Below are 12,160 nucleotides of genomic sequence, written 5' to 3' on the forward strand. Positions count from 1 at the left end.
AAATTTTCAATTGGATGCTCAGAATATAACTACTTTTTTTTGAACGCCACGAATCAATTTTTAGATAAAGAACGTTGTAATACGGAAAAGTTTGAAAACCACTGGAGTTTTGGGTGGAATTTTCTGATTAATGTAATGTATTAACAAATAATAATTCGCAAAAAAAAGAAATTGAAAAAATCCTGGAATATTATTATTAATTTTTCAGTACATATTGTATAGTAATAAAATAATAAATAATAATATGTACTTATATTAATACAATATGCCTACCATTTTTTTTTATTTAAAAATGTTTTCGTATCTGCGCAATAAAGGTAATTTTATATCACACATAATAATAGCAGAGAAACAAACCATTTTCCCGAGCCTGAAAAGGCTTTTATTGCAAGGAAATAATTCGCGAAACACCGAGAGGGCATTATCCTGGCACAGTTTTCATATATTTAATATATCAACATATTAAAAAGCTAATTCCTCCAAAAAAAATGCTGCCATGCGGTATCCATACAATATAAATTTTATTAATAATCGAGTTTTAGAGTAAATTTATAAAAAATGAAGTTAGATCTTTCGACCGTGACAGGACTCGAACCTGCAATCTTCGGATCCGAAGTCCGACGCCTTATCCATTAGGCCACACGGTCAGTTGGGAAACTCGACCTATTTACCGTTTATCCAGACTTGTATAATATTTACAGGAAGAAAATCGGGGAAACTTGAAGAATGTCTCATCTTCATAGTTGTATTAAAAATAAGGCTTTTAGAATAAGTATTGTTTTTTTTAGTTAGCTTTCCGAAAATTGTTTATCCGAGTTTGTCTACGCAAGAATATTTACAGGAAGGAAATTGGGATTTTTTATATACATACTTTAGTTTACATATATAATTTTATTGTGATGTCGACGATACGTGGAGTTGCAAAAATGAAGGAAAGTATTCGTAGAAAAATAATTCTAGATTTCCAAACTTATTATAATATATTACTATATATGAATACTATCTAAATACAATATTATGAACAATCATGGACCCCACATGTTGTAGCGGGCCCCCAGGCAAGGATCTATGGCGGTTATGGGCGTGTTATGGTCGTGTTATGGTCTACAAATGTTAGGCGTGGGAGTGTTATGGTCTACAAATTCTCGACGGAAATTATCATTTAAGTATATCAAACATCATATCACATCAAATTGCAACGCACAACCACATTTTTTAAATATTCAATAGCTCTGAAATAAACTAGCGCCACAGGCGACTTTTCTTTACTATTAGAGTAAATTTGTGATGTGTGTTAATCTAACTTAGCTCGTTGATCCGCCACGCCGGGCCCCTCCTATGTCCGGGCCCCCAGGCTAGAGTTCTGTCAGCCCCCCTTTGTGGGGGCCATGATGAAAATATAGGAAAGTTCATAATTTTCATATTCACAATAGGTATACGTTGAAAGTCTTTTGGGTAGATAAGTCGTTCAGACGGGATTTTTGGGGGAAAATCTATATAAATAAAAACTATCGATTTGAATTGTGGGTTGAAATATCAAGAATGTAGATACAATTGATAGGTATCAACAATATACCTAGTCCATAAGCAGTCCAAATTTCATCAATATTGGTCTCGTGGTACCGTGATCCAGTAATTTTTAAGTTACAATTGAATAAACAAACAGACAAAAACTTAAATTTTATTGCAAGTATAGATTGATTTAATTACCAATAATTAAATGGTATTCATTGAAAGTAATAATCTAATAATAAATAATTGATATGATAGCCAATGAGGAGGCATTTGTATTCATTGTGCAACACAACGGCCCAAAACATTTTTTATTTACAAGTCATATAGTTTTAAAACCCATTAATATAACTAATCTGTGCCACCGACCTTGCATTACTGTTAATTTGTTGCATTATTTTAGCAAATAAAGTACCTAGTATGAAATCACAATTTTTAAATGATAACCCAAAGACAGATAAACGTCATGAGTAGAGAATCCAATCCCGAGCCAAAATTCTGATCCCGGGATTTCGGGATTACAATTTGACAATCCCGGGATTGGCATTTTTTTCCATTGTTAATATAAAAATTTTATATTCACAAATAACATTGATAAAATCGGTTAAAAATAAATCTAGTATAATTTAAACTATTTAAGACATTTATTGTTAATATTGTATATCTACGTTCAATCTTGGAAATACATAAGTGTAATGGAGTAAATAAATATTGTAATAAAAATAATAATGTGAATTTAATATGAGATTGCTGTTTCTGATAGTAAAGACTTAATGAATGGATTAGCGAGATTTAAAATAGTAAAATAAATAATCATGGCGTACTTATGGCCTTTCCGCTTCATACATCTAATTAGTCAGCCAAATATGAAACTGCCGTAAAACGTATGAGATCATGGTGGAATTACTTTGTTAAAAGTGCGAAGCATTCTTTTTTAAAATCTTTCTCATTTTCAATAATTTATGTGAAAAAATAAAATAAATCGGCAACTTACACATGGGTATAAATCAAACTTCATTCAAACTCAGTTTATTTCTAATGTAGTTATTTTTGATTATAATTATTTTTTCTGTTATATTTTCGCTTTTATTTTATGTTCCATAAAAATTGATAATAAAATCAATCCCGAAATACCGGGATTATATTTATCAATCCCGGGATTCATAGGTATCGAAAATAGCTCGGGATCCCGAGATCCCGGGATTCGGGATCTCGGGATTGGAATCCCTAGTCATGAGTATTGCAGTGTATTTCGATTTTATTGGGTATGTCCTACATCACGTCCCCATATGCTAAAGCGGGCCCCCTAAGATGAAGGTTAGTGTGATACTCTACAGTAGCGTTTCCCAAATTCGATATGTGAATTATCATTTAAATGTCGCTCGAAGTGGACTATCATCGCTCCGCTCCGTCTCGCGTAAAAAATAATTAGAGCTAGGTAGGTCATACAACAAAAAATATAACATACTTATATTTACAAAATACACATCGAATTCGATAAAAAATATGGACAATATGGTAATATGTTCGAAAAATTATCGAGCACATTTGTAAAATTTTCCATTTCGAGTGCTGATATCACATTAAATTGCTTTTTTAAAATTACACGTAGGCGACTATTAGAGCAAATTTGTGATGTGTTTATTTCACTTAGGTGGTCGACCCGTCATGCCGGGTCCCCAAGCTAGAGTGCTGTTACCCCCCCTCGCCTTTCATGAAGTTCAAACTGTCAATATGAACCAATTTTTAATTTGTTTACCTACTGCACTGTCCTATTGTCAGCGCTCGAAATGGAAAATTTTACGAACCGGAGCGCTCGATAATTTTACGAAAATATCAACTATATTATACTATACTACATTAATTGTAAATGTGATTTATAAAAATAAGTGTGTTATTTTTTTATTATATGAAATATCTAGATCAGACGGTCAAATTAATATTTCCACGAGACGGAGCGATAATTTTGTGGATTTTATGAACCGGAACGGCGGTCCGGTGCGTTCCGGTCCATTTCGAGCCCTGCCTATTGTATATACAATAATCTTGTTTTCTGTTGTAGGTATAAATACGACGTACGTACTTATCTTTACCTAGTGTTTAGATGTAAATTTGTAATAATGCTAAAGGGATAATGCAGAGGTTGTCAAAGTGTGCGCTCTGGGGCCCTGGGTTACTATGATCGATACCGAGGGGTAACGCATCATGTTGAAACAGTGACGTCCCGTGGGGGTAGGCAGATTGAGCGTCGATTGGGGGCGGTAGTTACCCAAAGGGCGGCAAATTGGGGAGAATCATTAGGTATATATATAGTAATAGCTACCTAAACTTAGTAATAACGGAAATATCTTTCCATCAAATATTCAGCTCACTGGTTGGAAACAATGTATTTATTAGGTACTATAAAGTTTTACAGGACTTTTTTGTTGGGTTCGCGATGTCTAGTTTACTTCCGTTGTCCTTCGACGGCACGTTCTTGGTGAACACCAATGACACGTGCATACCCAACTCGTCACTCATACGTAACTCGCGAGTTTTGGAAGTTGTCAGGTGTATTTTTAACTGTACCTATCTGAAACCGTAGACTCGCAATATTGTCTATTGAAGCAGAGATGGCATTTAAATTATATTACAACACGTTTCTTAGATATTGGAGTTACGAAAGGATGATAAAAAGTACTGTATAAAAAATGTGGCGGCATTTTGATACTGCCTAGGGGCGGAATTTTGTCCAGGAACGTCACGAATAATGTATTAATCTTAGGAAATATTAATATTTATAGTAAGCGAAGACTTGGCAGAAAAAGAACTTCCTTGTTCAAGAACCTCAGATACTGGTTTGAGCTCAGCACTTTATCTCTGTTTGAGCAGCGACAAGCAGAGAAAAAAATACTCAAAACTATCGACGAGGCCTGAAAACGGATATTGCACAGAAAGAATAATAATCGTAATCGAATGCATTGATGTATACTGCTCTTCCCTTATCGTAGACATCATCACGGAGTCTGACAATATGACAGTAAATTCTCTCATTCAAACTAATGAAAATACAAGTAGCTATAATCAGGGCCGTAGCAAGGTCTTTTGGCGCCCAGGGTAAGGGGTAGATTTTGCGCCCCCACAACCTTACCAAAACACTAAAAACTTAATTCCTTACAATAAAAATTAACCAAAAGACCTTGCTACGGCCCTCAGACACACCACAGTCTAGATCACCATGCCAGTGGTTTTTATTAATAACTTAAAAACATTATTGCAATTATTTATTTATTCATTTGAATCATTTCAACTAAACATATAGAAGTAATATGTTCATGCTAAAATTTAGCCTATAGTCTGGCCATTATATCTTGGCTACGGACGTCATAACGGTGATCTGGGGAACTAGAGTGATCCTCGATATAGTCCGTAACACTGCATACAGCGCTATAAAATCCTAGCCAAGTTATAATGGTTCTAGTATATTATGTCTAGTTTGATTACATGATAATATAATATTATTAGTAGGTGTAAGTATATTATATTATATTTTGTACTTCTTGGATACCACTGGATGACTAAATTTGTCCAACAATTGTCTCTCCTTCGAGCTATGTGCCAGCCCATCTCCATTTGAGGCTTTTAATGAACTCTATCACATCGCAAACCCTTGTCTGCTTCCTTATCCACTCATTCCTCTTTTAGTCCTTTCGCGTTATGCCCAGCATGCACCTCTCCATACCACATTGTGCTACTCTAAGTTTCTGGATCTCTCTTTTACTTAGTGTCCATGTTTCACACGCATATGTTATTACGGGAAGCACACACTGGTTGAACACTTTGAGCTTTAGGTACAGTGGAAGGTAACTTTTAAAGACAAGACGGCCAAAAGCACTCCAGCCTAGCTTTACTCTGCGAAAAATTTCATCAAATTAATATACAACCATCTATAGACACTTGTTGTCCCAGTAGATATAGTTTTTCACCTGTTCGAGCTGAGTGCCATTGATGAGGATCTCTTTTTTGCCCGCAAAGCAGTTGAACATGACTTTCGTCTTTGTTACATTACTGCAAGGTAGACCTAGATAGAGCCTTAGAGGCCGCTGGATCGATGAAATGATAAATTTCTGCGGAAGTACGTAGCAACGCAACGCACAGGACTGAGAGAAGTGGAAGTAGCTTGAAGAGGCCTTCATCCAGCAGTGGATAGATTCAGGCTAATGATGATGATTATATTATGAGATTTTTTTGATTAGGTAGTTGGTATTTTTGGGGCGCCGTGGAACGGACAAGCTTTAAAAAAACTGGAATAATGAATACATTTGACAATAATTATTAGTATATTATGGTAATTAGCTAAATAGACAGAAAATACAACAAATGACATCAGTGCAATCCTGAATCAATATTATTTTAATTATCAATATTATCGGTACTCGGTAGGTATAAAATGTAAGTATGATTTCTTTCAGAAAGCTGTGATATAAAATAAATTAAGTGAAATGGAGAAAGTGTGAAGTGTTATGTAGAAATTATGAAGTTAATATCATCGCCCCAAAAGCAAAAGGGCACTTGTGCATAAATTGAGTTTTGAGAAAAACGCATTTTAAGTGTTTTTGGAGTGAAAAAAAAATCGTGGAGAGGTTATTACTTAATATTTTGAAATGAAATTTGGATCACATATGACCTAATTACTCAAAATTGAAATGCAATTTCAATTTTTTTATAATTTGTCAATTTTTGATTTTTAAGAGGTTCTAAGTCACATGTTAACTTTTTCCTATATGCATTTATGAATAGCTTTATCTTCATATTTTGATTTGCGAGCGTCCACTTTACGCTTATTGTGATCTTCCAAAATATTTATTTGGGCCTCTTTGTCCGCTGCCAACATGTTTTTAAATTTTTCACAAATTTCACAAGTGCCCTTTTTCTGCAACGAAATTTTATTTTGTATAAAGGCCCTTAGTCACTTTTAAATAATTACACTTGTTACCATTTTCCTATATTATTTTTGTAAACATTGCACATAGTTCCTAAAATCGTGTACATGTTACCTTTTTCCTATACATTAAATGAAGATCAGTTTACAAATACACAAGTAACCTTTATTTTCTTTTTTCAATTGTGAATTCATGGGTTTTGCTTCACAAATGCCGTTTTGCCCATAATGTAGAGTAAAAAATTACAAAGAAAACTGCATTCATAACTCAAAACCGTAAAAATTGCACATGTGCCCTTTTCTTTTGGGGCAACGATATCTAGTTGGTTTACAGTTGATCCACTCAATAAGGTCACGACAGCGCTAAGAACCGACGGCTGAAAGCAGGTTCCGTCTTGGAGCGATTGGGTCGATTGGAGCCAACCGGGCCTCGCACTCTGGGTGGATATGTTCAAATCAAATCAAATCAAATTTATTTATTTTACATATAATGAACATAGCAAATTATAAATTCAAAGCGTTCACGACATGACATAAAATAAGTGTTAATAATTTAAAAAAAAATTAAAATACCGAGAAGTGTGAGTTAATAATACAATAGGTAATAAAATAAAATAACAAAAATAACAAAGTAAAAGTAGATGGAAGCACACAGAGTGAACTTTGATAGACCCTATCTTAAAAACTTATAAAACAACGTCCATCTAAATTCACACTCACGTAAGTGGAATATATCAATATTTGAAGCGATTTCATTAAATGTGGTTATTGCCCTCCCAATTGGCATTACTAATGGCAGGTTAGTTCTGCACCGTGGGAGAACAAACAACGGATACCCTCGATTCCTAAGGTAATTATCAGAAACACACAAGCCAACACCACCAAGAATGGCAGAGTTCACATTTACGCCGCATATAAGTCTGAAAAAATATGTAGCTAAATAAAGATCCCTTCTAAATTTTAAGCTACAGTATGTAAGCATCCCTAAGAGAAAATCAGTCGGATAGAGCCACGGATAATATCCATACAGCCGATAGTAAAGGAGTCTCAAAAATTTCTTTTGGACTCTCTCCACCATAAGGCCGTAATTCAACTGATGCGGGGCCCAAACGATAGACCCACTCTCAAGTCTGCTTCTAACTAATGAGTTATAGAGAATTTTTAGTACCGTAACATCCGAAAAGACCCGGGAAGTACGCAAGACAAAGCCCAACATCTTTAGCGCCTTTTTACAAATGGTATCTATATGACCACTAAACGTCAGTTTACTGTCAAACGTAATTCCAAGATCTCTTACAGATGATATTCGCGAGAGAACTCTGCCATGCATCGAATACTGGAAAAACAATACTCGTGAGGCTTTAATAAACGATAAAACATTGCATTTATCAATATTGAAGTCCAGTTTGTTACGCCTGCCCCAATCTAATATATTATTTATATCAAGTTGGAGTTGACTACGATCGTCCAAGGTGACAACTTCCATGAAGAGTTTCAAGTCATCTGCAAACAACAAAAACATAGCATTTTTAATTACCAATGCTATATCATTTATAAAAATCGTGAACAGCAATGGCCCCAAGTTTGAGCCCTGAGGCACACTAGAAAATGTTGCAAATGTCTGTGACTGATAAAGGCCGTACGATACGTATTGTTGACGATTCTTAAAATAACTCCCGAATAACCTGAGAAATCGATCAGACAATCCAATTAGTTGGAGTTTTTCCATTATAATATCGTGATCGACTCTGCCAAATGCCTTCGAGAAATCATTGTAAGAACAGTCAACCTGGCTGCCTCTATCTAGTACTGACGACGCACAATCAGTAAATACCATCAGGTTTGTTTCCGTTGAACGGCCTGCTCTAAATCCATGCTACTCATTCATTATAAATGACTCAATCCTTGGAGAAATCATGCTGTGCATGATCATCTCAAGAACTTTTGCTGGTGCAGAGAGAACAGCTACCGGCCTATAGTTTTCCACTGATGACTCCGTACCACTCTTATGAATTGGAGTAACCTTCGACATCATCCATACTTCCGCAAAGATACCCGTTTCCATTGTCAGGTTAAATATATATGCAAGTGGGCCCTTGACAAAGTCAATACAGCCTTTAAAAAAAACGTTGGGACATTATTCGGTCCCAAAGAGCGCGTATTCTTAAGTTTGTTAATAAATCTAAACACGTCACCCTCATCAATTGGGACATTATTGTCATTGGTTATAACAGATTGTTTTATGTAATTTGAATGGAATAATGTTGTTGTAAAGCTAAATATCAACAAAAAACAAAAAATCAGACACACAAAAATAAGAAATATTTTTTTATTTCAAAAGCCACAGACGCTCTAATCCATGCTCAAAGACTAAAATGGAAATGGGCGGGTTATGTAGCGCGACTACAAGATGAGAGATGGACAAAAATACTTACTTCATGGAACGGCCCAAAAGGGAAACGCTGTAGAGGAAGACCCCATGCGAGATGGCAAGACGACATCATAAAGACAGCGGGCCCAAATTGGCTACAAATAGCCAAAAACAGAGTCCAGTGGGACTCTTTAGAGAAGGCCTTCACCCGAAGAGGGGTTCTTACAAACCAAACAAACTAATTACACATCACTGTTTAACTTATAAACATTATCTAATTGTATTATATACAAAATAATAAATCTTAATAAATACATGTATTACACAAAAATATAAAAAAATAATAATAATTAATATTATATATACTAGAAAATAAGTAGATAATACAATCATAGATAGATATATATACATCACAGATATATTCATAGGTTATATTAAATATATTCATTAGATATAGTCAATTAACTGTCATTTACTTTTGTTTGTGAGAAATAAAAAGGCTTTTTTATTTTTTTATTTTTATTTATTTATTTAAAGCATAATCACGCGGCCCTTTAACCTACCTATAAAATAGTAAAATCAAACATCTGAGAAAAATAAAATTGGATCCTTTAAATTATTTTATATTAAATGGATTATTTAAAAACATCTTCACGTGTTTCTAATAAAAATATTCAGGACCACTGGGTAGGTAGTGTGACGCCCCCGTATGGTCCCCATTTGGGTGTGTCTTTGTGTACCTGGAGACGCCCGAATCGGTATCAAAGCCAACAAATAATAACGGCTGATTGCGAAAATAATTAAATAATGTATAATACCACTAATAAATAATATCTGACCGGCAACATTGTCCAAAAAAAAAAAAAACACGTATGGCAACGTCGCATTGTGCACAGCTCGCGAGTCCAACGGTTTTTTTTTTTTTTGGCGCTCAGATCGCGACAAGCAGCAAAATCGCGAACGCGTACATTTTGCGCTCCGTAGAATTAAATGATAAAAAATGTAACCATATAGTATATATTAACACCAAATAAACCTCGTCGTTTCCGAAACCATTCCAGTGTGTCAATTATCCACCTTCATCCCAAATACAGACGATAAAAAAGAAAACTAAAAATAAAAGTGACAGTTGAGAAAAATTCACACACACACCCAAAATGGAGGGGAGTGATAAGTGGCCCCAGTCAACGTGGGACTACGCTTCTTGATTTTGATCGTCTGGAATCAAGAAGCAGGTGGAATTTCTTTCACCCGGACACACAACCCTGAGATCCAAACACCGGAATAGGAAACGGCGAGGAAGAAACATCCAGAGGCTTGCCTCTGGTGGCGCTCAACAAAGTATAATAATAAGCAGTAGAAATAGGATGCTGCCAAAGCCAAGCCAGTGAAGAAAAGAGCAGAAACACCCGGATTGCGAAGTCATGGCTCCCGATGTACTCCCGACCAACTGCATCCGCCAGCGAACTTGGCCCACGGACGAGTGTATCGGGCAAGACCCTGGCTCCAACGAGGGAAAACGGCATCAAATGCCCTGCATCATCAGCTGCTTGAGCCCTCTTCGTCAACAGCAGCGTGTCTGTGAGCCTTGCAATCAGCCCTGGCCCAGATGCACCATGATGAAGAGAGCTACAAAGCGGCCTTCTTCAGCTGAGCAAAGCAGCCTCCATCAGCGGAAAGCAGCCAAGCAGCATCCTCAGCCATTAGCATCATAGATTAGTTAGTTTTTAGTGTTTTGTGTTTGGAAGCGATGTATATTAAGTTATTTCAGTGCTCGAAGTGGAAAATTTTACAACCCGGAGCAGTTGTATGAGGCAGAATGACATTCCGGTCCATTTCGGGCCCTGATATATTTTTAAAAATTATTTTTATAAACTTTAAAGCCATTTTAAGTATAAAATTAAGTTTTCGCATATTATATTAGTATAATATCAGTGCAGTGCGTGTAATTCGATAGCCGCGGCAGGGCAAGCGAGCAAAAAAGGGGGTCGAGTAATGTGCCGGTATGCACTTTCGTGAGGGATCGACTGATTTTCGGACGGTCGCTGTTGGGAAGGCTGGGTGCGACGTCCTCTCTCAGCATCCGCCCGTACGGTAGGCCTGGGAGCCGCGAACCACTACGCCTACAAAGCGGCGTAGTGCTGCATCCGAAACTCTCCGTTTGCCGACGGTCCGAGGGTGTTGAGAGGGCTGGGCGCGACGCCCTCCTCTCTCAGCAGCTTTACGGTGGGCCCGGGAACCGCGAACCACTATGCTACAGTGCTGCATCCGAGTCTCTCCGGCCGCCGACGTACCGGTGGGGCTTCAATCCTTCAACGTCTAGAGACGCAACCACCCCTTATCAAGCCACCGCACTGTCCAGTTACACACGCTATCGTAATCAGCCCTTAGTTGGCCCGACCCCATTCGGGCCTTTCCAGAGAGGTGCGCTTGTGACGCCCCCGTATGGTCCCCATTTGGGTGTGTCTTTGTGTACCTGGAGACGCCCGAATCGGTATCAAAGCCAACAAATAATAACGGCTGATTGCGAAAATAATTAAATAATGTATAATACCACTAATAAATAATATCTGACCGGCAACATTGTCCAAAAAAAAAAAAACACGTATGGCAACGTCGCATTGTGCACAGCTCGCGAGTCCAACGGTTTTTTTTTTTTTTGGCGCTCAGATCGCGACAAGCAGCAAAATCGCGAACGCGTACATTTTGCGCTCCGTAGAATTAAATGATAAAAAATGTAACCATATAGTATATATTAACACCAAATAAACCTCGTCGTTTCCGAAACCATTCCAGTGTGTCAATTATCCACCTTCATCCCAAATACAGACGATAAAAAAGAAAACTAAAAATAAAAGTGACAGTTGAAAAATTCACACACACACGCCAAAATGGAGGGGAGTGATAGTAGGTACCTCGGAAAATACATTGAAACCAAATCAATCTCTTTGATTGAAACAATCTCTTTGATTGAAACTAATTTCAAAACAATATTTGCAGGGCATTGTAGGCGAAAGAAAGCGGTCATATTATATTTTGTTGTGATTCTTGAGTGGACCCTCGATATCAACCACCGTGAAACAAAAATGTTAACATGTCTGATGGATAATTTTTTTCTAATCGTTGTGAATGTAATTATTTATCACTGTGAGAGCAGTTAGTAGGTACCGCTGGAAACTTATACACTACAGGCAGATCATGCGCGGCTTAGTAGATACCTATGTTTTTTTTTCTGTTATCATATTATTTAAAACCAGTGGCGGTTTATGCATCTGCAGTGTTTCACGCGTACCACCTGGGATACGGGAAGAGTTTGGTGGGGGTACGCGCTGCACCGGGCTTTGGCTGCGCCTGGT

The 12,160-nt window shown here is 36.9% G+C and overlaps 1 protein-coding gene and 1 non-coding gene across 2 annotated transcripts in view; both read right to left on the reverse strand.

Moving 5' to 3' along the window:
* Window positions 1–12,160, reverse strand: part of LOC147065120 (uncharacterized) — a 578,962-nt gene that overhangs the window by 518,868 nt on the left and 47,934 nt on the right. The gene's annotated exons all lie outside the window — the stretch shown is intronic.
* On the reverse strand, window positions 575–647 carry TRNAR-UCG (transfer RNA arginine (anticodon UCG)). Its single transcript has one exon. It is a non-coding gene; the product is annotated as a tRNA-Arg (tRNA).

The sequence above is a fragment of the Rhyacophila brunnea genome, unplaced genomic scaffold (assembly GCF_057557595.1).
Source record: "Rhyacophila brunnea isolate RB1 unplaced genomic scaffold, BYU_Rbru_1.0 scaffold_6, whole genome shotgun sequence".
Taxonomy (NCBI): domain Eukaryota; kingdom Metazoa; phylum Arthropoda; class Insecta; order Trichoptera; family Rhyacophilidae; genus Rhyacophila; species Rhyacophila brunnea.